At 36.6% G+C, this 23,577-nt stretch overlaps 1 long non-coding RNA gene across 2 annotated transcripts in view; it reads right to left on the reverse strand.

Annotated features, from left to right (window-relative positions):
• LOC129143605 (uncharacterized) overlaps nucleotides 1–23,577 on the reverse strand; it is a 115,212-nt gene that overhangs the window by 4,347 nt on the left and 87,288 nt on the right. For both annotated transcript variants that reach the window (XR_010155542.1, XR_010155543.1), the window contains one exon: nucleotides 720–778. This is a non-coding gene — a long non-coding RNA (uncharacterized LOC129143605). The remainder of the gene's footprint in view (nucleotides 1–719; nucleotides 779–23,577) is intronic.

Below are 23,577 nucleotides of genomic sequence, written 5' to 3' on the forward strand. Positions count from 1 at the left end.
TGCCAAACCCCACCACAGCCTTGATCTTGGACTTTCCAGCCCCCAGAACTGTGAGAAATAAATTCCTGTTGTTTATAAATTACCTAGTCTAAGGTATTTTAGTTATAGAAGCCCAAAAGGACGGAGACAATCACCCACACCCCATCCCCATATCTTACATTTTAGCAACAAAATGACTGGTAAAAATAGAAAATACATTTAGGAGAGAATGTGTGACATATTTTGTACTCAGGGAGGTAAAACAACAATTTCAGGTTACAGATACATGTTTTTTCCCCAGCACACTATTAAAGTTCTAAATCATTGTATAATGGTGCAAAGAATATATTCTTTCTCCTATTCAGAGACTGCAATGTTTGTCAGCACAATCTGGCATTATTAATGCTTTGTTAGTAATTAAACTATGAAAATATCGAATAAATACCCATAATATAAAATGACAACTTTCTTGTAACAGGGGCATATAGGGTATCACAGTTTTGTGCTTGTAACTAATTCTATGCAATACCTATTGCATTTTTATGGATAACAGCAAAAGCATTGTAAGTTTAACTTCACCCGTTTATCTTCACTACATTTTACAACATGTGTGTGATATCAGTATAAAGGCTGACATTCTAAAGTAAATGGCTGGATAGCAATACATGGAGGATCAAAGATCATATGACTTATACTATGTGAAAATATGAATGTTCCATCTGCAGACAGTGCTTACTGACTTTTGGAGAATGTGTGGTCTTTCATCATTCCCTGCTCCTCTTCTGCTCACCATTGATACCTGCAGGAAAAGAATAAAAAATGTCAAGTTATTGGGAGTACCCAGCTTTTTTGCTACCATATTCCATCCAGGTTTTTTTTTCCTGTAATTTGTTCATTTAATAGATGTAATTATAATCTATATGCTAGTTACTGTGCTAAAACACTAGGAATAGAAAAATGAACTAGAATTTTTCTCCGCCCTCGAAGGTTGTATAGTCCAGAGAGAGAGAAGGAGAAAGAGAGAGAGAACAGATAAAAGACCACACAATATGACAAAAGCTATAAGAAATGAGCAGAATTCTCTGGACACTCAGATTGCTAAAGAGACTCTGCTGTGGACTGAATGTGTCTACTCCAAAATTCATATGTTGAAACTTATCCCCAATTTGATATTTGAAGGTGGGGCCTTTGGGAAGTAATTAGGTCATGAGAGTGGAGCCCTCATGAATGGTATTAGTGCCCTTAGGAAAATAAGAGACATGAGCTCTTTCTGCTCTGTGCCATGTGAGGCTACAACAAGAAGGTGGCCATCTACAAACCAGGAAGTGGGTCCTCATCAGACACCAAATCTGCCGGAACTTTTATCTTGGACTTTCTCTCCTCCAAAACTGTGAGAAATAAATGTTTGTCATTTAAGCCATCCAGTCTATGGTAATTTATTATTGCAGCCCACACTAAGACAGACCACCTCTGCCTAGGGAAGTCAAGAAGGCACAGAAAGAAAGAGAGAGAGAGAAAGGGGAGGCGGGGTGGGGGTTGGGCAAAGAGAATGTATTGTTTCTAGCAGAGGAAAAAACATGTGCATGGCCTGGAGTCCTGAAATGATAAGGTATGTTCTGAGACTGGTATAGCTTCTTACAGAGGAGTACTGGAAGTGAGGATTAGAATACAAAGTGGTGCTAGATTGTGAAAAGTTATGTTACAAAGCCCATGTGTATTGCACAGATAGAAGTCAGATAATAGATAATGTTAAGTGTGGGAGGAAAATAATCAAGATTAACTTTTATCTTTAATAGAAAGAGAACTTCATAGGAGGATGGTTGATGGGCTGTAATTGTAAGAGTCTATGATATTATGTCCAGCAGGAGATGAGAGCTACAGCAGGTTAAAAATAGCTAGGTAGAGAAGAAGGTCCATTCCTCTCTCCTTGAATCACTGACTGCTTTGACAAATGGATTATAACCAAAGTGTCACTGTACCTAATTCAGACCTAGCCATTAAGAGGACTGGAATCTTCTGCCTTTGACTGTTGAAATTCTCAATTGCCACATAAGAAATCCAACTACATTGCATGGAGAAGCCACAAGTCCACAGTCCACAAGTATTGATAAATTACAATTAATTAAATGTCATAGCTTGCTCAGATTTTCTTAGTTTTTACCTAATGTCCTTTTTCTGTCCCAAGATCCCATCCAGGATACCAGATGACATTTAGTTGTCATGCACCTTAGGCTCCTCTTAGCTATGACAGTTCCTCAGGCTTTCCCTGTTTTTGATGACCTGACAGTGTTGAAGAGCACTGGTCAGGTATATTGTAGGAATGCGTCCATATTAGAATTTGGTATTTTCTCATGATTAGTCTGGGATATGAATTTTTGGGAGAAAGATCACAGAGGTAAAGTCTTTGATCCACTTCGAGTTAACTTTTGTATGTGGTGTGAGGTAGGGACTCAATTTCATTCTTTTCCCATGGATATACAGTTGCCCCAGCACCATTTGTGACAAAAACTTTGTTTTACCTTTTTAAATATTTTTTTGAGAGGAGGAGGAGTATTCTGGATGATTTACATTTTTATGTGAATTTTGGGGTCACCTCGTCAATTTTGGCAAAATTAGGTAGGATTTTTATGGAAATGGTGTTGAATCTGTAGGTCAATTTGGGGAGTATTGCAATAGTAATAATGTTAAGTCTTTCAATCCTTGAACACAAGATGTCTTTCCATTTATTTAGGCCTTCTTAAGTTTCTTTCAAAATGTTTTCTTAATTTTATTTTCTGATTGTTCATGCCAAGTATATAGAAGTACAATTAATTTTGTATGTTGATCTTGTGTCTTTCAATTTTGCTGAACTTTATTCATTATAATAGTTTTAGTGAAATCCTTAGGATTTCTCATATTCAAGATTATGTCATCTGCAATTGTAGTTTCACTAATTTCTTTCTAGATGCCTTTTATTTCATTTTCCTTCCTAATTTCCCTGACTAGAAATGTAACTGCCCAATGGTCAGAGGCCTTTGAACCAGAGCAACTCCATCTTGAATATGGTCTGAGTGAAATGAGGCTGAGATCTACTGGGCTGAATCCCTAGACAGGCATTCTAAGTCACAGGATGAGATAGGAGGTTGGCACAAGATATGGGTCATAAAGACCTTGCTGATAAAACAGGTCGCAGTAAAGAAGCCAGCTAAGACCCATCAAAACCAAGATGGTGATGAAAGTGACCTCTGGTCATCCTCACTGCTACACTCCCACCAGCACCATGACAGTTTACAAATGCCATGGCAATGTCAGGAAGTTACCCTATATGGTCTAAAAAGGAAAGACATGAATAATCCACCCCCTTTAAAGCACATAATCAAGAAATAATCATAAAAATGGGCCACCAGCAACCCTTGGTGCTGCTCTGTCTATGGAGTAGACATTCTTTTATTCCTTTATTTTCTTAATAAACCTGCTTTAACTTTACAAACTCACCCTGAATTCTTTCTTGTGGGAGATCCAAGAACCCTCTCTTGGGGTCTGGATCTGGTCCCCTTTCCAATAACACAATGAGTTCATTTTTGCCCACTGCCCAGATGGAGCCTACTTACCAAGGCAGGGGAATTGCAATAGAGAAAGAGTTCAATTCAAACAGTGCTGGCTGAACAGGAGACTAGAGTTTTATTATTATTCAGATCAACCTTTCTGAAAATTGAAAATCAACCTTTCTGAAATGGCTAGTTTGGTGGGCAAGTGAATAGGTGCTGCTGATTGGCTGGGGGTGCAATCATAAGGATACGGAAAATAGTTCTCATGTGCTGAGTCCACTTCTGGGTGGGACCACAGGGCTGGCCCAAGTGGAGCTACTGGTGGTCATAAATGCAAAAACTGGAAATGACATCTCAAAAGGCTAATCTTAGGTTCTGCAATAGTGATGTTATCTGCAGGGATAATTGGGGAAGTTGCAAATCTTGTGACCTCTGGAATAAAGGCTGCTAATTTTTTATATCTACAGCTTAGCAGAATTCCGGCTACTGTCATACTTCTAACCTGATGGTCTTTTATTAGCTTTACAAAGGTGGTTTAGTTTTGGGGAAGGGCCATTATTATTTAAACTATAAACTAAATTTCTCCCAAAGTTAGCTTGGCCCAAGCCCAGAAAAGCCTGAAAACAGTTTGGAGGTTAAAGGCCGGAGACTTGGTTAGATCAGATCTCTTTCATGACATAATTTTCTCACTATTACAAATTTTGCAAAGGTGGTTTCAGAAACTCCAGTAAAATTTTAATACAAGGGATGACAGCACATACTGTTGTCTTGCTCCTGATTTTAGCAGAAAGCCATTCAGTTTCTTGCTATTAAGTATGACACTACCTGTGAATTTTTGTAGATCTAAATTATTAGATTCAGAAAGTTTCTTTCTCCTCTGAGTTTGTTGTATTTTTGTCATGAAGTGGTACAAGTTTTGCCAAATACTTTTGCTGTAATCTGATGATTATGTGGTTTTAGTACTTTATTGTATTAATATGTTTATTACATTATTGATTATCAGATGCTAATTCAAACTTACATTGTTGGGATAAATCTCACTTAGTCATGGTATGTAATGTTTTTATATGTTGCAGGATTAGGTTTGCTAGTATTGTGTTGAGGATTTTTGCCATGTATGTTTATAAGAGATGTTGGTCTGTAATTTTATTTTCTTGTGATGTCTTAACCTGTTTTTTTTTTTTAATACTTTAAGTTCTGGGGTACATGTGCACAATGTGCAGGTTTGTTACACACGTATACATGTGCCATGTTGGTTTGCTGCACCCATTAACTCATCACTTACATTAGGTATTTCTCCTAATGCTATCCTTCCCCCACCCCCCTCACCCCATGACAGGCCCTGGTGTGTGAAGTTCCCTGCCCTGTGTCCAAGTGTTCTCATTGTTCAATTCCCACCTATGAGTGAGAACATGTGGTGTTTGGTTTTCTGTCCTTGCAATAGTTTGCTCAGAATGATGGTTTCCAGTTTCATCCATGTCACTACAAAGGACATGAACTCATCCTGTTTTATGGCTGCATAGTATTCCATGGTGTATATGTGCCACATTTTCTTAACCTGTTTTGTTTTGTTTTAAATGAGAGTAATATTAACCTCACAGAATGGATTGTGAAGTATACTTTTTTTTCTTTTCTTTTTTCTTCTTTTTTTTTTTTTTTTTGACAGGGTCTCACTCTGTCACCCAGGCTGAAGAGCAGTAGCACCATTATGGCTCACTACAGCCTCAACCTCCTGGGCTCAGGTGATTCTCCCACTTCAGCCTCCCAAGTAGCTGGAACTAAAGGCACATGCCACCATGCCCAGCTAATTTTTTGTATTTTTTGTAGAGATGGAGTTTCACCATGTTGCCCAAGCTGGTCTCGAACTCCTAGGCTCAAGTGGTTCACTCACCTCAGCTTTGCAAAGTGCTGGGATTACAGGCATGAGCTACCATGCCTTATCTCTGTCCTATTTTTTGGAAGATTATTATTAATTGTTCTGTAAACATTTGGTAGAATTCACTAGTAAACTGATCTGAGCCATGGCTTTTCTTTGCAGAAAGTGTTTTGATGACTAATCATATCTCTATTTTTTATAAATATACTCAGATCTTCTGTTTATTCTTGAAAAAGTTTATGTAGTTTATGTCTTTCTAGGAACTTATTCATTTCATCTAGATTATCTAATTTGTTGGTATACATTTCCTCATAGTGTTCTTTTTAATCCATTTTTTATTTCTGTAAAATTAATAGCAATATTCCCTTCTTTATTCTCTTGAATTTATTTTAGCAACTTGAGTATTCTCTCATTTTTATTTTTTAGCAACTTGAGTATTCTCTCATTTTTATTTTTTCCCCTTTTGTCAGTCTAGCCAATAGTTTGTCAATTTCATTGGTCTCCTGAAATAACCAAGTTTGGTTTTGTTGATTTTTCTCCTTTTTTTATTTCCCATTTTATTAATTTTATTCTAATCTTTATTATTGCTGATTTTTCTCTATTGCTTTTCTATTTCCCATTTTATTAATTTCATTCTAATTTTTATTATTGCTTTTCTTCTGCTAGATTTGGATTTAATTTGTTCTCTTTTTTTCAGCTTTTTGAGGTGGAACTTTGTTATTGATTTGAGACTTTTTCTTTCCTAATCTAAACATTTAGTGCTATAAAATTCTCTCTTGGCATTGTTTTAGCTGCATCCCATAAGTTTTATGAGTTTTGTATTTATTTTCTAAACCTCAAAGAATTTTCTAACTTCTTAAGATTTCTTTTTAGACCTATTGGTTATTTAGGAGAGTGTTGCTTAATTTTCACATATTTGTGATTTTCCCTATTGTCTTTCCATTATTAATATCTACTTTCATGCCACTGTTATCGAAGAACATCTTTTGTATGATTCCAATTCTTTTAAAAGTATTGAGATTTGTATTATGGCCTAGCATAGAGTTTATCCTGGAGAATTTTCCATGTGCACTTGAGAAGAATGTGTGTTCTAATCCTGTTAAGTAGAGTGTTCGATAGACATAGATTGTAGTTTATTCGTAGTGTTTTTCAGATCTTCTATTTCCTTATTGATCTTCTGCTTAGTTGTTTTATCCATTATTGAAAGTGGAGTGTTGACGTCTTCGACTATTATTGTTGAATTGTGCATTTCTACTTTAAATTCTGTCAGAGATTGCTTTGTTTATTTTGAGGTTTTGCTGTTAGGTCTATGAATGTTTATTATTATTATTATTATTATTATTATTATTATTATTATATGTTCCCAATGGATTAACTCTTTAATTATTATCTAATGTTCTTCTCTATCTGTAGTAGCATTTTAAACCTCTTCTAAAAATATTATTATAACTACACAAGCTTTCATGTGGCTGCTGTGTGCATGATCAATCTTTTTCCACCCTTTTACTTTCAACTATTTGTGTCTTTGTATCTAAATTTTGTCTCCTATTGATGACATTATAATTGGATCATGTTTTTATACCCAGTCTATTTCTGCCTTTTGATTGGGTTGTTTAATCTATTCACATTTAATGTTATTGTTGATATAGTTAGATTTATGCCAGCCATTTTGCTTTTTGGTTTCTATATGTCTTCTGGCTTTTTCCTCCTTTCCTCTTTTACTATTTTGTTTTGCACTGAGTGCATATTTTCTACTGTAACGTTTTAATTCCTATAATTTTTTTGGAGTTGTAATTTATTTATTTATTTTATTTTTATTATACTTTAAGTTCTAGGGTACATGTACACAACGTGCAGATTTGTTACATATGTGTACATGTGCCATGTTGGTGTGCTGCACCCATTAACTCATCATTTATATTAGGTAGATCTCCTAATGTTTTCCCTCCCCCCTCCCCCCACCCCACGACAGGCCCTGGTGTGTGATGTTCCCCTTCCTGTGTCCAGGTGTTCCAACTACAGCTTTTAACTTATTTTCTTAGGGGTTGTTCTTGAGCTTAACATATACATCTTACCATAACCTACTTAAGATATATATTGTCTCGATTCCAGAGAGATAAAGAAATGTTACTCCCATAGAGTTCCATTCCCTTTCCCCTTTTTTTGTGCTATTGTTACATATATATTACATCCATATATATTACAAACCAAACAATACATTATTATAATTATTACTTTATATAACTTTATGTCTATTAAAGAAGCTGAGGAAAGAAAGGAGAACAAATATATGTTTATAGTTTGTTATACTAACCTTCTTTTGAAATGTTTCTTGTTATTTTAATTTGTTCCTGTGGATTCAAGTTACCATCTGGTGTCATTTTCTTACTTCCATACACCTTTACTATCATTCGCCTACTTTGTAATGTTAATTGTCAAGTATATTATATCTTTATGTTTTAGGCTCAACAGTTTAATTATATAGTTTTATTAAACTACTTTTTAAATCACTGAAGACATTGAAAGAAAGAAAATATACATTTATACTGTCTTTTAATAGTGCTTATATTGGTGCTTTTTAAAAATGGATTCAAATGACCATCTGGAATTATAGCTTTCAGCCTGAAAACTTCTTATAGTATTTTCTGTAAAGTATATCAGCTACCAATAAATTCTATCAGTTTTTGTCTATCTGATAATGTTTTTATTTCACCTTTGGTTTTGAAGGATAGTTTTACTGAATGTAAGTCTCTTGGTTGACACACTGTTGGGATTTTTTTTTTCCTTCCAGCACTTTTGATACAATTGACCTCTGAACAACACATGCTTGACTGTATTTCTCCACTTACACATGGATTTTCTTCTACCTCTACCAACCCTGAGATAGCAAGACCTCTTCCTACTTCCCCCTAGCCTATGTAATGTGATGACAATAAGAATGAAGACTTTTATGATGACCTAATTCCACTTAATGAATAGTAAATATATTTTCTTTTTCTTATGATTTTCTTTTTTTGTTTGTTTCTTTAAGACAGAGTCTCGCTCTGTTGCCCAGGCTGGAGTGCAGTGGTGTAATCTTGGCTCACTGCAACCTCTGCCTTCTGGGTTCAAGTGATTCTCCTGCCTCAGCCTCCTGAGTAGCTGGGATTACAGGCGTTCACCACTAGGCATGGCTAATTTTTATATTTGTAGTACAGACAGCGTTTCACTATGTTGGCCAGGCTGGTCTCAAACTCCTGACCTCAAATGATCTGCCCACCTTGGTCTCCCAAAGTGCTGAGATTACAGGCGTGAGGCACCACACCTAGCTCTTTGTTATGATTTTCTTAATAACATGTTTTCTCTACCTTACTTTATTGTGGAAAGAGAGTATAAAATACATATAACATACAAAATATGTGTTAACCGACTTTATTTTAATAGTATGGCTTTTGGTCAAGAGTAGGCTATTAGTAGTTAAGTTTTAGGAAAGTCAAAAGTTATATGAGGATTTTTCTCTAAACAGGAGATTGGTGCCCCTAACTTGCGTGTTGTTCAAGGGTCAACTGTATATTGTCCCACTGCCTTCTGACTCTCATTGTTTTTTATGAGCAGTCAGCTGTTTATATTATTGGAATTCTGTCGTATGTGTTGTCATTTTTCTCTTTGATACTTTCAGAATTTTCTCTGTCTTTGTCTTTCAGCATTTTTCTATGATGTATACTAATGTAAATTTATTTGTGTTTGTCTTACTTGGAGTTTATGGAGCTTCTTGGATGTGCAGATTAATATTTTCAGCCAATTTGGAAGATTCCAGTCATTATTTCTTCAATTTTTTTTAAAATTATCTCTTCTCCTTCTGGTACTCCTATTATCATATGTTGATGCTCTTAATGGTATTACATATTTCTGTGAGGCTTTATTCATTTTTCTTCTTTTTTTCTTTCTATTCTTCAGATTTTATAATCTCTATCAATGTATCTTCAAGTTCACAGATTCCTTTTGTCTGTCAGTTCAAACCTGCTGCTGAAACCCTCTAGTGAATTTTTTATTTTGGTTATTATGCTTTTCAACTCCAGAATTACCACTTGGTTCTTTTTTATAATTTTCTTATCTCTTTTTTGTTGTTCTCTATTTAATGAGATGTTGTCACATCTTCTTTCACCTCTTTAGACATATTTTCTTTTAGTTCTTTGAATATATTTAAAATGGCTCTTTTAAAGTCTTTGTTAAATCTGACATTTGGGCCCTTTTACAGTTAGTTTTTGTTGCCCTCTTTTTTCCTATGTATGGGTCACAATTTTCCGTTTCTTTGCATGTCTTGTGATTTCGTTAATTGTTGTTGAAAACTGGAAATTTGTTAAAGCAGCTCTGGATACTAATTCACTTCTGTCCTCACCAGAGTTTGTTTTTGTTGCAGTTTGGTTGTTTTTTGTTTGTTTGTTAGTTTGTTTTTTTGTGACTTCACTAACCTATTTTAGTGAGATCTCTTTCCTCTGAAATGTAGCCTCTGTTGTAATTTCTCAAGGGTGTAGTCTTGAGTATCTGCACAGACAACCTGGGATGACTGATTTTGGTAGCACTCTCTTTGAGTGTTTCTTTTATGATCTTTCTGTTAAGTTGTCTGCCTTTGGTATTACACCCAGCTGTTTTGTCAGTAAGGGTATAGCCAGGCAGATTCTACCATTTAGTGAATTGAACTTAGGCCAGTTAGTTGCCTCTCTAAGGCTTACTTTCAGAGTGATATTAGTCAAATGACTAATAATACACATTCTAATATATTATGCCAGTTAAATTAAATCATGGAAATAAAATCATCACCATAGGATCCTTGGCCCAATGCATATAGTTAATGCTTAGTCCCTGTTATCCAGACTTCCTCAGTACATATAAAGTTGATGAGTGCATAATAACAAGACTTCAAAATTCTAAACCACAAGTATTACAGAAATAATGATTTTCTTCCCAAATCTGGTTTGGCCTATCTGCTTTATTGGCTGATAGCAAATATCAACTAGAATTAAGCTTCTCATTTCTACTCTATATTCATTGGGTATCAGGGAAGTTCCAGGATGTATTTTGTTCAACATTTGCATATAGCAGGTTAACAGTCAGATTCATCTGAAAAAAAAATCTTTACTGTTAGTAATTACTGATATGTTCTTCCCTAAAGCATCAGCAAAATCAGATTTCTCCTTTAGAGGAAAAATAGTAATGCTAGTCATTCACTGAACAATTATTAAGTATCTGGTATGTTTGAGGGGAAAAAAAGATGCTAGAGATAAGGGAATAGAAAAGGCAAATATTGCTCTATCCTCATGAAACTTATAATCCAGCAGAGTCCAAGCATCAAGGTATTTCAGAAGCACAAAATTTAACTGCTTATGAAACTAAAATTTTTCTCAAGAATTGAGATCAAATTAATGTTTTTGTAATGATATCTTTATAGTCCTGAACAGGGTTTATAAGATATATGGGAAATGGCCTATAGCATTTGGAAGGTAGAGCCAAACTTACTTCAGTTGAAGTCTCAAATTGCCTAAAATTCAAAGATGAATAACATATACTATCATCTACCTCCAGGAAATTTTAGATTCATGTGGGAGATAGGCAAATAACATCAAAACAACATAGCAGTGCCCCTAGCACAAAATGATATGTTCAATAATGGAAACAAATATAATTACTACTTACTAAGTGTAGAAAGGTGCTTGAGGAATAAAATGTAAGGTGCTTACGCCATATGAAGTATGATCAAACTTGACCTCTGGGCACAAAGGAAACAAGAGTCATGTAGATTTGCATTAATTGTGTACCTTTACTTGTTCAGTACTACAATGGGAACTCTGGGGAAGATAAAACCACCTGTCTTCAAGGTGATTATACTGATGAAAAGGACTCAGGACAGAGAACTCAGAGCCAGACCAGTTGCTCAACAACGAGTTTTAGAACTATGAAGACTTTATCTACTCTGAGCTTCCATTTCCTTGTCTGTAAAGTTAGAGTAAACATAAGATCACCCAGAGCTGTTGTAAAGATTAAGTGCAATAATGGATTTAAAAGGCATGTGAAAATGTGTTCTGCAAATGTGGAGGTTATTGTTATAATCCAACAGGAGAAATGCTGAGTTCCTTTTAAGCCAATGAGGCCATCTCTGAAGACCTGAACTCTGTGTGCTCATATAAAGTAACCAAGTTACCACATCAAACATGCCTGCCCTTATTGGAGGTTATTGTTACAATCCAGGAGGAGAAATGCTGAGTTCCTTTTAAACCAATGAGGCCATCTCTGAAGAACTGTACTCTGTGTGCTCACACAAAGTAATGAAGTTACCACATCAAACATGCCTGCCCTTCTTTCTCTAACCAGCTCTATGGTCCTCATTCAATGTAAATCCAACATTGATCATGTGGATGAAATGAATCTAAATGTGGTAGCTTTTCTCCACTTGGAAGCTTGAGCCTGAACATGGCTAATTCTGTACCCACTCCATACTGCCCAATTTCCATCCCCTCTATCCCCACCAATAATTTGGTTTCATTCTCCCATATTAAAGTCACACCCCACCAAATTATATGCTCCCCAAAGAGTCACTCTCTTCTTGCATTCATCTCTTCATCTTCCAGGGTTCATAGCAGAGTGATTTGCATGTAACTCGTGCTCAATATTACTTTTAATAAACTTACAAAAGAAAAGACCATTTTAGCTGCTGGTGTTTAGTAAAGTTATCTCCAATATTGTTTGATGCTAGCTCTTATGTTTTCTGATGTGTTACAACTAGTACGCAACATTAGCCAGAGGGATAATTCATTAGTTCTAATAATATTTGTTGAGTTCGAACTACATGATAAGTGTTAGGGTTACAATAGTGAGCAAAGCCAAATCTGACTCTGCTTTCATAGAGCTCAGGTTCTGTTTGTTGTTCATTGTAAACGAAAACCAAGAAAAATTTAGAAGCAGACTTGGCATTTAGCTAGAACACACAAGTACAGCTGTGTATATGGCCAGAATCTATCTCAGCCAGTGCTTAGGCAACAAGGCTTAGGACATATTTTTATTATCACTTCTAACCAAATATTAACTCTTTAATTCAAAATGTCTACTGCAAAATAGATAAAAATGGCACCACTGATCTGGCCACTTGTAAATAGAATGTTTCAAACATTTTGATTTACAGTATTAGGTGTAAGATGACTTCTCCTGAATGGTCAATGTCAGCCTATTCCTGAACAAATGCAATGCAAATGGGGACTCACGTCCATTGTAAATGTACCCAATCAGATAACCTCCTTTACCTGGTTTGAGAAAGTGTTTCCTAGGGTATATACTTTGTAAACTATCCTCAAGAAATGCTTTTCAAAGCATTCCATGATCAAAATTAGAGAAAAAAAAATCTATATATGTAAGAGAACACATGAAAGCCCTGAAAAGTGCTACGGTAAAATTAAATTTTAAAAAAGGTTTGACTTATAACCCAGGTCTCAAAACATTTATTTCACCATAGAACCATTTTCCCAAAACACACATATAAGTATACTGAAAAAGTAATATTCCAGGCAAGGTACTTTTGGATACTCTTCTTTAACTTATTCAGATCCTACTCTGGTAATTTTCTTTCTTTTTTTAAATTGCCATCATAGGATCTGCATAAATGCATTGAGTTGTTCTCTAAGTTCATTTTGATCAGTTATGTCATTTGCCGAAGTGGCAATCAAAATCCTATTTTGTCTTTTAATAGAGTAAGCAGTTGAGATGAGAGCAATAATAATGGCTGTTTAACAGCAGAAAAAGCCAGAGAATGATTCTTTTCTACCTGGATATGTACAGAGACCTGCAGAGGATTCATCCTGCAAGTTCATATGCAATTCATTTTCATACTTTTATTTCATATTTATTTTTACTGTACTCTTCTTTACTTTGGCAATCTTAGATTAAGTTTCCAATTTTCCAAAATTGCCTGTGGTGAACTCCTATCCCCAGAGATTTTTTTTTTTATTAGTCTCTTAAGCAAGTTATACAATTCAAATCACCTCTCCCTGTCCACCCATCTGCTTGTTTTTGCTTTTCTTCCTCTCTGCTGGATTCAGTGTAGAAATCCTCTATGCCTCCTCTCTCCCCTCCCTGTCCACTGCCCTAAACTCTCCCCCACCGTTCTGTCTATCCTCTCTGTCAGGGTCCAGGGGCCCCTTCTGTTCACATGGCTCTGGGCCCACCTGTACCGGCCCCATCTGTCAGCAAAGCAGCCTCAGCATCCCACAAACCTGGTGGAGGAAATTCTCCTCTGAAGAATTGACGTCACTAGGTGTTCTCCTGAGAGTTGTGCCCTGAAAAATTAGCTACATTGAGAAAGAATAAAGGGCATTTCAGCATGGAATAGAGGCGTTCATCCCACTGGCATTAATAAAATACTTCTTCCACACGGGACCACATTTCAGTCTTTCATTTTGAGCATTATTTAACATCAACCTGACAATTTTTTAAAAGCAGGAATTTAAAAAACATAATACCTTCAGGATAAACAGAAGTTTTAAAATGATTATTTCTATTATTAAAAATGCATTTTATTTACTAGACCTCCTTATGCAATGTAATTATTTAGAAAATACATTTTTATTAGACCTCTTTATGCAATATAAATAATTAAAAATTATAAGTAAAAATATAAATAATTATTTATATTGCATAAGGAAGCCTAGTAAACAAAATGTATTTTCTGAACCTATCATGACAAAACATATTTGCAAAATTATTTCCTCATATTCTTCCAATTCAAGTAATGCAGTAATCTTTTTGGAAGAAGTCATTCAGTTATAGTTCCTTGGCACTATTTGTAAAGGAGTCAAGGGATCATATCCCAAAGGAAGTGTTTCCTTGAAAGAAAAGCTTATCTCTGATATTTAAAATCCCCTGTCCCCAAAACATATACGCAGTGAAAAAAGTGAAGATCTACAATTGAATAATACAGTAAGCCTTGGCTCCCTTTTTCCTGTCTGAAATTTGATTCATATTTAACCCAGATTTGTGTGTCGATTTAGAGACCAAAGTGCCAAGAGGAGAACAGAATGGTCACAGCCAGCCATTGTAGAGAGTATTTGGTGCCAGGACTGAACAAGGTCTCAAAAATGTTGACGGCACCTGAAATTCATACATTAGAACCCTTGATGTACAAGCCGGTCTCCTGGTTCTGATGTTCCCTTGCCTGTTTCCTGCATGTGAGAGAAGTGCTGCAACGACCCTGTTTATCTGGCCCCTGCACAACATTGTCAGGACACATTTCCATTTTCCAAGTGACTGCTGCCACTGGGCCGCAGTCTGTGCTCATTTCTCGAGTAGCTAAACCCTTTGACACTGTGGTTTTTAATTAAAATTACATTAAAGTTAATCAACCAGAAAGAGGCTGCTGTAGAAGGCAGGTTTGATTGCAACCTGCAAAGGGCACGAAGGCTGCCAACTTGCTAAAGATGTGCCTGCAGATGCCAATCTGCGCACATGAGCCCCACGGTTACAGAGCTGCCGAGGAGAGGTCAGTTCTGTTTGCATTTTCCCTGGAACTGTCAAAAAAATCGCGATGGCCGTGGCATGGCATAAAGTTAAAAAAACAGGCAAGCCTCTTCAAAGCACACCATTCCAGCATTTCTGCTACTGCCCCAAACCACTGATGTGAAGCTGTCATGTCCCAACTGCTTCCTCTTCAGATGCAGTTAGGCTCAACTGAGAGCCATTAGGTTTGTTGTTTGAGGAGGCTATAGATACTCTTAGAAGATCTTGTCTTCTACAGGCTAGGTTTCTGGCATATGATGCTGTGATTGGCTTGGCTTTGCTTTGCTTTGAAAGGGCCAGAGAAAATACTTGAATGCTTCGGGATTCCTTGTTCATCTTCAGGTTCTTTGCAAAAGGGATTCACTGGAAACTGACTACTCATAGCACAGCATATCTTTATGCATTCTGAACCAAGACACTATCAAATAAAAATTCATACATAGGACTTTTTATTTGACACTTACTAAATGTTGCAATGGTGTTGAGTCTAAAATATAAATTATTTTATGTTCATTTCTTATATGATTAATTTACTTATATCTAGTTCTTGAAGTACCTCACACTTGGTGAGAGATTGACTGGTTTTAGATAAATGAACGAATGAATGAATGAGTGAATGAATTAAAAGAGTGCATCATCTGTCAGAACTAATTCTATCTGTACTTCTTCTCTAAAGCTATATAGTCATGTACCATGTAACGATGTTTTGGTAAATGATGGACCACATGCAACTGTGGTCCCATAAGGTTATAATGGAGCTGAGGAATTCCTATTGTCTAGTGATATCATAGCAATCATAACATCATAGCACAATGTATTACTCATGTGTTTGCAATGATGCTGGTGTAAAGAAATCTATACTGCCAGTCATACATGCATAGCAATTTTGTAGAGCACATAATACTTGACAATGATAATAAATGACTATTAGTGATTTATGTATTTATTATATAATTTATTATTATTTTAGAGTGTACTCCTTCTACTTATTAAAAAAAAGTTAACTGTAAACAGCCTGAGGCAGGTCTTTCAGCAGGTAGTAACAATGCCACAAGAAGGCATTGTTATCATAGGTGACAGCTCCATGTGTGTTATTGCCCCTGAAGACTTTCACTGGGACAAGATGTGGAGGTGGAAGACAGTGATCTTGATGATCCTGACCCTGTGTGCCTAGGCTAAACTATGTGTCTGTGTCTTAGCTTTTAACAAAAACAGTTTTAAAAAATAAAAATAACTAATAGAATAAGGAATAAGGATATAAAGACATGTTTTTGTACAGCTGTACAATGTGTTTGTGTTTTAAGCTAAGTGTTATTACAAAAGAGTTAAAAAGTAAAAATGTTACAGTAAGCTAAGAATAATTTGTTATTGGAGAAATAAAAAGGAAAATATTTTCCATAAATATAATGTAGCCTAAGTGTACAGTGCTTATGAAGTCTACAGTAGTAAACAGTAATGTCCTAGGCCTTCACGATTCACTCGCCCTTCACTCACTAGTTCACCTAGAGCAACTTCCAGTCTGGCTAGCTCCATTCGTGGTAAGTCCCTTATAAAAGTAAACTATTTTTAATATTTTATACCATATTTTTACTGCACTTCTATATTTAGATACACAAATACTAATTATTGTGTTACAGTTGCCTCACTATTTGGTACAGTAACATTCTGTACAGGTTTGTAGCCTTGGTACAAAAGGCTATACCATATAGCCTAGGTGTATAATAGGCTATACCATCTAGGTTTATGTAAGTGCACTCCATGATGTTTACACAATAACAAAACCACTAAAAATGCACTTCTCATTAAGTGACTGTAAAACCACCATTACTACAAAAAGTTAGATGTCATTTTAAGTGTCAACTCTATTCATATCTGATGCCTAAATCACTATTCTAAGAATTTTGAGGTTGTATCCAAGTAATAAAGCAGAGAGAATGATTTCTGTCAAGGACTATTCTAGTGCTATGGTTTGGGGAACAATAGAAAGATTCTACCAGAATTCCATGGTTGCTTGGGAGCAAGTGGACAAAGCCTCATTGCATGAGGCTTTCTACAGGAAAGGGAAGAATGAACTTTGAAGAGGAAATGTAACTAACTTTACTGAGTTTCAAGCTCTGAAAGCTGGCAAACATTTTCTTCTATATATCCCTGAGAGGCTTCCTGAGTCCATTCCTGATTCTGATTAATCCATTGGTCCCGATATTATTTACTTGTCTATGTATATCTATGGGTCTGTCTGGGTGCTCCATTCAGTAGCAAGTTTCTTGAATCAGGTGAGCCCCAGGTGCCATGCATACCATAGCTGTGAATGTTAAAGAGTGGCAAAGTGTCTCCCCATAAAAAGCTATTTATGAAAACACAGTTTTGTTCTTTGAAAAAGTTAATTCTTTTGCTATAATGTTTAACATTCCTTGGAATCTCAGAAAAGAATTTTTGTGTATGGATATGGTTAATTCATCATCACAGTATCCTCTCCTTATTGATCATATCATGAAAAAAATTGAACTAAACTCTTAAACACCTCTTTCTTTTAATGAAAACTTATAATCTTTTACTCATAAAATCAGTCAGTATAAATGTTCTTTAAACAGACTTTTAGGGATAACACTTAGAAATAAATTGTCTTCTCTCTTTCATAAAACTGATTTTTTAAAAACAGAAATAAAATGTAAGTTTCTTAATTAGACGTTAACATTTTCTATCCTCTCTAAATCACATCCCTGATGAGATCCGTATAAATATATGATTTTCAATACAACTTCTGGGTCAAGCAAAGTATAATGTAGTATGGCCACATCCTCCAGCTTACCAGAGAAAAGTTGAGTTATTAAGTATTACAAATATTACAAAGTACATTAAGTCAACCAGCTAATACTTACTGACCATCTACCATGGGGTAGGTACTCTTTGGTGTGAAAAGCATAGCAGTGGTTAAAGATGATGATGTTCTGCTCCCATGGAGTTTACAGGCTACATATGAGAGAGCAGCTATATAAAATGGCTGTCCTGGAAGCACTATAGGCCAGCTACCCATTAGACATTTCCTTGCTAATAGAATTTCAGTTTGGTTTGGGAAGGCATTACTACCAACATGGCTGCCCCCTTCATTTCAACCACATGATACTTCCCAGCTTTGAGCTTGGGATGGCCATGTGACCCAGTTCTAGCCAATGAGATCTACTAGGAATTCTGCTGGTAGGGAAGTGGGTTCTTCAAAATAGATTTTCATCTCTAATAACAAGAGAATAACCCCTGCCAGGAGTTATTCCTTGCCTCCCTTACCAGCCCACTGTCTCTGCCTTTGATGGAGCCATCCTGTAATCATGGGGCACAAGCACCAAGACAAAAAGCCAAATTCTGAGGATAGTAAAACAGAAGGATGGAAACTTGGGGTTCCAACAACATTTTAAACTGCAGCCTCCAAACTGGAACTTCTAGATTTCTTGTTACATAAAACAATTAAATGTCATATCCCTTAAGCTAGTGTTAGTTGGGGATCTGTTATTTGCAGCTAAAAGAATCCTAATTGATATAATTGTCTTGTTTTCCAACATAGAAAATAAAACCTTCCAATCCCATAGTCTACTCCACTTCTTCCACTTTAACATTTTACTTATACTGTATCTGTATATCATGGTACATCAAAAATCTGTCTGTTCCTTATGGAAGTCCCTAATGGAGAAACATATCAAAGGTTAGCTCTTTTTACCTGAGCAGATTTTTGGAGTAATATCTTTGTATAGGTCTTTGGCAGGCCTCCAAAAGCTTTCCCCAGTTAATATATACATTTTTTTTTTCTCTTTTCTTGCTTTAAATCAAATAGGAATTCTCTTGTCCATAAGAATGTAATTTTCCCATGCCTCCATATGAATGAACCAATCAGATCATTCTCTGGATTTTGAGCAAAGGCATTAAAGAGGCTGAGGACATATGTGATTAGTTGGGCAGGCTACAATTCATGAAGGAACAGAAGGATGAGGTTGAACTTGTCATAGGCAACATCTGAAAGCATTATGACTATTCCAGGCAAGATTTTGAGTCCTACTACTACTCAGGTATGCTGGCCATAAGAACCATCTGGAAAGCTGACAAATTTTGACACCTACATTGACAGACTGAACTAAAAATATCTACCTATATGGTTTTCACAAGAGACTCCTGTAGGGTATAAAGACACAGAAAATTGAAAATTACAGATCAGAAAAATACTAAGTATAAGAAAGCTGAAATAGGCTGGGCGCAGTGGCTCACGCCTGTCATCTCAGCACTTTGGGAGGCCGAGGCAGGTGGATCACCTGAGGTCAGGAGTTCGAGACCAGCCTGACCAAAATGGTAAAACCCCACCTCAACTAAAAATACAAAAAAATTAGCCAGGCTTGGGAGGCAGACGTTGCAGTGAACTGAAATGGTACCATTGCACTCCAGCCTGGGCAACAAGAGTGAAACTCCATTTCAAAAAAAAAAAAAAAAATTCAACTGAATTGCCCAGATATGTAAATATTTGATATCATAGTGAGCATCTGGGAAGTGACTCAACTCCCTCCAATGGTGAGATCAAAGTGGAATGTTTGCTTTGGGAATGGCCTTCCCATGCTTCAACTCTGGAGGTGGGTTGAAGCTCCAGTTAGCCAGTTGAAAAGGCAAGAAAGGAAAAATAGATGATTCTTCCCCAATGGCAGTTGGCCTATGTGCAACTAGTCTTAGCTCTTGGTGGAAAGGTTTAGAGAGTGGTAAAAATCTTGTTTTTGATGACAAATAAAAGGAAGATTAAAGTATTGATTAATACTATAAAATAAGACACAACACAACAAAACAAAAACCTCCCATGAAACTATAAATAGAGCTCATATTTATGTATTTAATGGTGTAAAATATAAGGTTTTTATTTTGGGAATATTAATAATATGACTAGGGTGAGCCAGAACAGGTAACCTATTGAGAAGTCTGTGGGTTTGAATACTCCTTATCATTTGTGTCACATCTGAATTTTTGTTACTGGTTAGTATTATGAGGTGTTACAGTTTGGATTCTCTCGAACAGCAGATGCTAAGACAGAGTTTAGATTATAGAATATTTATAAGAGCTGAAATCAACCCAAGTAAAAGGAAAGGGGAGTGTCTTGGTCTATTTTTTGCTGCTGTAACAGAATACCACAGGTTATGTAATTTATAAAGAAAAAAGTTTATTTGAGGCACAGTCTGGGGGCTGGGAAGTTCAAGAGCATAGCATCTGGTCAGCACTGGTGAGGGACTTCTTGCTGTGTCAAAACATGGCAGAAAAGCAAGTAAGTGAGCACTCAAGACAGAAAGTGAAATGGGGCCAAACTTATCCTTTTATCAGGAGCCCACTCCCATAATAACTAAGCTACTCCCATAATAACAGCATTAATCAATTCCTTAGGGCTTCACCCCCAGGAAGTAATCACCTCTTAAAAGTCCTACCTCTAAATACTCTTACAATGGCAATTAAATTTCAATGTGAGTTTTGGTATCATTCAAGCTATAGCAGGGAGAAAGCAAGCTTAAGCAGAGGGAGATGTCAAACTGGGAAGCAGACCTGACAGATCCTTGGCCAACCTGGCAGGGTACTCTGGCTCAGCATTTCTCTGTCTTGGGCCAGAATGTGTGGGCCTGTACACCACTGTCTTGCTCAGCCATAAGATGCAAGATGCCACAGAAAGGATGTGACCTCAACCAGGTTAGCTCTCTGCAACTGAGGCCAACCCTAAAGGAGCTGCCAGCTGGAGGTAAAATTATGAATGCATATTGTTAACTGTTCCAAGTGACAGTGGCTGTTTCTGATTTCCTTTCTTTATTGAGCTAGTCAAGATATTATTTGCCAAATAAATGACTACATACCATGTTTTGGAGGCCCTATTTATCTGCAGTAGCAAAGATCACATTCAGCATAATGGCTGCAATCAGAGCTAATACTTCATTGTGCTAATGGTACTTTTCAGTAGGATTTCTCAACCTCAGCACTACTGACATTTTGGGCCATATAATTCTTTGTCATAGGTGGCTGTTCTTTATATCATAGGATATTTAGCAGCAACCCTGGATTCAATCCACTAAATGCCAGTAGCATCACTACACATATACACAGTGGTGACAACCAAAATGACTCCTGATATTGCAAATGACCCCTGGGGTTCAAAATCACCACCAGTTAAGAATTACTGATTTCAAGTTGCCCTTCAGAATTCATCTGGTTTCTGCAGCACCAGAATGCTCAGTCAGATGAAGATATGTTGGAAATTATTACCCCTGCATCCCTTAAATCTTTAAAGTTATTACTAATCTGTACTGTAGGCTTCCCACTTCCAGGATGCGATATTGATTTTGATTAACTATCTTGGTCATTGGGTGGGCAAATTTCAAGGCTTCTACTTGGCTTTCTCCACTATGATTGTTCTTACTCCATAGACCACAAAATCCCAATGTGGGGGTCACAGAATCTGACAATATGTCCAACTCAATGACAATTCAGGGGCAAGGGAAGCAACTTCCAGGAGGTCTATAGACCCAGTGGATCCTGTAAGAAATATGGTGGCCAGGACTCCATTTATCACCTGCCTGCCATTGGTTCCTACTCTATCCAGGGGAACATGATGACACTTCATGTCTTTGGCCATCAGTGTCAACTCAGACCCTATGTCCATACATCTTCAAAAAGTATGGAAATTATCCTTACCTCAGTGAACAGCTGCCCAAGTAAGTGGCCATAAGTACCTTTTAAGGACTGAGGGAGTAATTATCATGTATACCTGTTATGGTATTATAGGATCTTCCCTGCTTTGGACCAGTTCACCTCTTTGGTCAATGGATTCTGAGTTTGAAACTGGAATGGGGATTGTGACTTTTCAATGGGGGTCTGCTCTCATTTTCCTGGTCAACAGCTCTTGATTTCTCCTGCTGGTACAAGCTGAGTAATACCTTTGTTGGATACCTTTTTTGTCCTTAGTACTCACATTATATTAGCTGTCTCAAAACTCTCTGCAAGTCAAGCTGTCATGGCTAGCACTTCAACTTTGCCAGTCATAATAATAATTGTGCCCCTGGCTTCTGGGGGTCGAGCATCACCACTGACCTCTGTTTTTTGTGTTCCATTATACCCATTGCTATTTGGGAGTCAAGTTCTGTAACAGCCTTTCTTATCATCAGTCCTGGCAATCCCTACAGCTGGGAAGAAAATGCTGTTTTGACAGAGATGTGAGCTGCACATCTCTGTGTCTAAAACATAGGGTTTCATTTTAATCATACTAGATAATGTAATTATTAATTTAAGACGTTTTGCTATCTAAAGTCACCATTGAACTTTCTATTACCTATGGAAAAACCTGAGTCCAGAATTTTTCCCAGAGTCAGGGAAAATTTCTCCCCAGTGAATATATTTCAAAGACTGGAAGAAAAAAATAAGGATGCATTTTTATTGCCTCTCGTGAGACATGCTTGTTCAAGGGTCTGTTTACCTATGGTAATATCGGACAAAACACCCTCTAAGGCTAAAACCATTACTAGAGATAAAGACAGACATTTTCTAATAATAAAACATACAATTCATGGGAATATTTCTTAAAGTCTAAACTTTTATGGACATAATAACACACCCTAAAATACATGAAGCAGGCCAGGCATGGTGGCTCATGCCAGTAATCTCAGCACTTTGGGAGGCCGCGGCGGGCAGATCACAGGGTCAGGAGATCGAGACCATCCTGGCTAACACAGTGAAACCCCATCTCTACTAAAAATACAAAACATTAGCCGGGCGTGGTGGTGCATGCCTGTAGTCCCAGCTACTTGGGAGGCTGAGGCAGGATAATCACTTGAACCCAGGAGGTGGAGGTTGCAGTGAGCCGAGATCACACCACTGCACTCCAGCCTGGGCGACAGCGAAACTCTGTCTCTCTCTGTCTCTCTCTCTCTTCATATATATATATATATATATATATATATATATATATATATATGAAGCAAAAACTAAAAGAAGTAAAAATATGAATTTACAAATCCACAATCGTGGCATGATTTTACCATACTCACTGTCACAGTTAACAAACAAATAGATCAATAAGCCTATAGAAAACTTGAACATCATAATGACTGTCCTGATCTTATAAGCATATATAGAATCCCAAAACCAATGATTAAACAGTACACATCCTAGACAGAAAGTTTACGAAAATTCATCACTTGCTAGTCTACAAAACAAATCTCAAAATGTTTTGATACCAGGTATCATGCAGATTATGTTCTCTAACCACAATGCAAAAGAGATGATTTTTTTTAATCTAAAAAGCCAACATGTTTAGTAAATGAAAAAACACATTTCTAAGTAAGTCAAAAAATATATACTGGAAATTGTATGGGCCATTATAGACCATCCTAAACTAATGCCTTCATATTAAAAATGGTGAAACCAACACCCAGGGTAGTTAAATAAATTGCTCACACTCACATTGTAAGTTGGTAGCAAATAAGGGGACAGCAGTGTGTAGTTCAGAGCACAGGATTTAGGGCACAGGCCATGACTTCAGACTAGTTCCTAATCCTCCATTTACTAACACTGTACCCTGGGACAAGTGACAAAAATCTCTGAACCTGTGTTTTCAGTTAAGATAACAATATCTCCTTTGGAGGCTTGCTTTGAAAATAAATCGACACAATGAATGTAAAA

The sequence above is a fragment of the Pan troglodytes genome, chromosome 2 (genome assembly GCF_028858775.2).
Source record: "Pan troglodytes isolate AG18354 chromosome 2, NHGRI_mPanTro3-v2.0_pri, whole genome shotgun sequence".
NCBI classification, from domain to species: Eukaryota; Metazoa; Chordata; class Mammalia; order Primates; family Hominidae; genus Pan; species Pan troglodytes.